General features: G+C 37.6%; 1 long non-coding RNA gene across 2 annotated transcripts; it reads left to right on the top strand.

Annotated features, from left to right (window-relative positions):
- Positions 1–220: 220 nt before the first annotated feature.
- LOC125506194 (uncharacterized) lies at positions 221–2,019 on the top strand. 2 transcript variants are annotated; one of them, XR_015603644.1, is made up of 4 exons: positions 221–477; positions 598–661; positions 1,042–1,282; positions 1,785–2,019. It is a non-coding gene; the product is annotated as an uncharacterized LOC125506194 (long non-coding RNA). The 2 variants fall into 2 exon arrangements; XR_007282601.2 differs by having other exon boundaries at positions 1,042–1,113.
- Positions 2,020–3,099: the final 1,080 nt, after the last annotated feature.

Raw genomic sequence — 3,099 nt, forward strand, 5'->3', positions numbered from 1 at the left:
GCCCAGGCTATCTGCGCTCATTCATCAACTGGATAGAGTTGCTTAGACGGCGGCTTTAGTCTTACTGTTGTATTACTTTGTAAGGTCTTGTGAGAATAATTAATAAAGTGGTCATATGCATCGCTCAAATGCACAAACCGGGGGTCATCCTTCTTTTCTAAAAAAAAAACCGGACAAGTATATGATTTGCCCTCTGTACGCTATACAAAGGACGAGGCCATGACGTTCTGTTACCAGCCCTCATCTATTTTGCACAGACTCCACTAGAACGAAGGAGCGTTATCTTCTCCACCACAATCCTCCCACTTGGTGGTGCTCATGGCGTGCCCCTGCCAGCCCATCGTTCGTGCGGTTCGCCTGTAAATACCGGCATGATGCTACCGATCCAGGCCCCTATGAACACCGTAGTTAATTTGAGCCCGCAACCATTGCCGATGAATCGAGCCCCGCGGACACTGCTTGCCCAAGCCCCAACAGGTCGCCCCATTCTCGTACTACTCCAACATCATCTGCACCAAAACATGGGGCTCTCCTTCCTCTTTACCTCCCCAAATCTGATCGATCTTGAGTTAATTAGTTCTGATTTGTTTATGGCAGGAAGCAATTTTTATGAAGGCAAGCCTGTTCTGTCTCCAGCTGCCTCATCTGCGCAGCAAGTCCGGTCAGTCTTTCTAATCCACGATCATCTTTAATTCAGGCACTGCCGGCAAGCATGAAACAATAAGCTTTGATTCCCTTTTCGTTTCATTTTATTTGTTGTTGGAAGGAATAAACAGATGAAACAACTTTGATTGGAAGTGATGGATCGTAGTCATCTCTCTTTGTTTTGTTCTATTGAGTACTGATTGGAAGGAATAAACGGGTGAAACAAAACGTACCATTTACTACGTGCAACTACAATCGTGCATCTCTCTCTCTCTCTCTCTCCCTCTCTCTCTCATACATGCACACACATGTAGTTTAGTATGAATTTTATTGGTACTTTTTTGCATTGCTTTGATGGTTTTGTAGAATCACACATATTCCTTTGGTCATTTTCAGGTATGTTGCTGCCCGGCAGTACTATATATTCCACTGTGAATGTCATCAGATCAATCCAATACCGGAATAGAGGTTAATTACACATGTATTTCAGCAGTAATATTCAATCTGGAAATCATCTAGCCCGGCCAGCTAGCTCTATGCTAGATTAGAAATGTGTTTCAGATTTATCATAAAATCGAAGGTTTTGCAAATACTATTGTGGATATGAGTTGTATATTAATCAACTAGCGGATTCAAGGTAAGTTTCAAAGGAATTTTTCCAGATATTAAACAAAATCAAATAAGTAGAAAATTTCATATTTGCATTCGTTTCACATAATTATATGTATGATTTTCCTTTCATAAATTGAAGCTTATATTAACTATTTGCACCGTATCAAGGTGACAGAACCACCAAGATGTTCACTCAATGCAATTGCCTAACAAACTGTTATACTTCTTTTTCATAAAATTCATTGAAGAGTTTGTTATTGATACTTCCATAGTTATTCATTTTCTCTGTTATGTAATTCACCCGTGCCGAGTTAATAATAATTTACAAATCTCACATGGTTTCATAATCTTAGTCATGTCCTTAACATATCTATTTTATATTCCTGCTACAACGCACGCGGGGTGTCTTCTAGGTGAACATTCATACCCTTTAGATATTAAAAATATAGGCCACAAAAAATGTATTTCCTTGAATTAAAAAGGTATATTTTTTGTTCCCTAAATTTGCTGATACATTACAATTACAGGTTCCTTATGGTGTTGGTGTTTGTTCAGCTGCATATTCAACCTGACTACACCTTGAGTTTGACTTTTCTATTTATTTATTATTTATCTATGCTATAATATTAAGTGATGTACTGTTTTTAAGCATCTGTTTGTAATTATAGTAAACAATCTTCTCTAAGGCTATAGCTTTGCTTTTAAAAATGTAAGAATAATACTTGGAATATCATTATTTGATTGTTCTGGTGTTAATGACAATCCTTGGGGAGAGGATCAAGTATGGCCCTTTTCTCCTTCTCTTTAACTGTTCTATGCTGGAATAAGCTGTAGAAAATGGAGTATATTTGTTGTCCTACTTAGTAACCATGACATTTTGTACCTTTGGTTACTTTTCCTCTAAAAATGGATCATAGCGGACAATGAAAGCTAATTCCTATTTAGGCATATTAACACGCAAGGCTCACAAATTTGCATGAATTTATGTTGTTATTGTTTCGTTGCTCTAATGCACTTCAAACAGATAATCAAATTATATTGCCTTCAATTATTATGAGAAAAAAACTCATTAACATATATATTCCTTTTTTATGTTGATGATGCATTCTAATTAAGCAAGTATGGAGATAGTACTAATTTTGCCGCTTTATATTATTTAATAGAAGGTTAAAAAGTATCTTATATTTGAGACCGAGGGAGTACATCTTATGATTCTATTATTTATTTATATGTAAATACTTATCCTATAGTGCTACAAATTCCCGCAGCAACGCGCGGGGTACCATCTAGTTTCAACAACACATCAACACCAGAATGATCAAAGGCGACTCCAGCAGCCCAAAGAGCGATGTTCAGGAGCAACCCTCAAGCCGAGTCACCCAGATGCGATACGCCCGGACAGATCGGATGGCCCGCATCTGAGAGGACTTTGTTATATAAATATGGTTTATCTCAAAAGTAATGTCTTAAGTCAAAGAAGAATTTATTTTTCATATGTAAATTTAGGTTGCAAATATTTAGCAACAATGTAATTTGCATAATTACCATTACTCAGGGTTATCACAAGAGAAATCATTAATAACAACTAATTCCTCATCAAAAGAACTATCAATAACAGAGGATCATTAATTATGTTTTTGATCCGGGTTGAGAGGAGCAAGTTGTGGGGAAAGGGCGATGGTTTTTGGACATAACCCCATGGGAGATACTGGGGTCAGGGGCCATGGTTTTTTTTAGAAGAAAAGAAAATGGCTAGGAGGGTGGGGATCGATGGGCTGATCTCTTTGTTCGGTCGATGTGATGAGCTTGACGAGTGAAGTCTGTTTAAAACCTTGAAGTTGT

The sequence above is a fragment of the Triticum urartu genome, chromosome 5A, assembly GCF_056163025.1.
Source record: "Triticum urartu cultivar PI428250 chromosome 5A, HENAU_Tu73, whole genome shotgun sequence".
Lineage (NCBI taxonomy): Eukaryota > Viridiplantae > Streptophyta > Magnoliopsida > Poales > Poaceae > Triticum > Triticum urartu.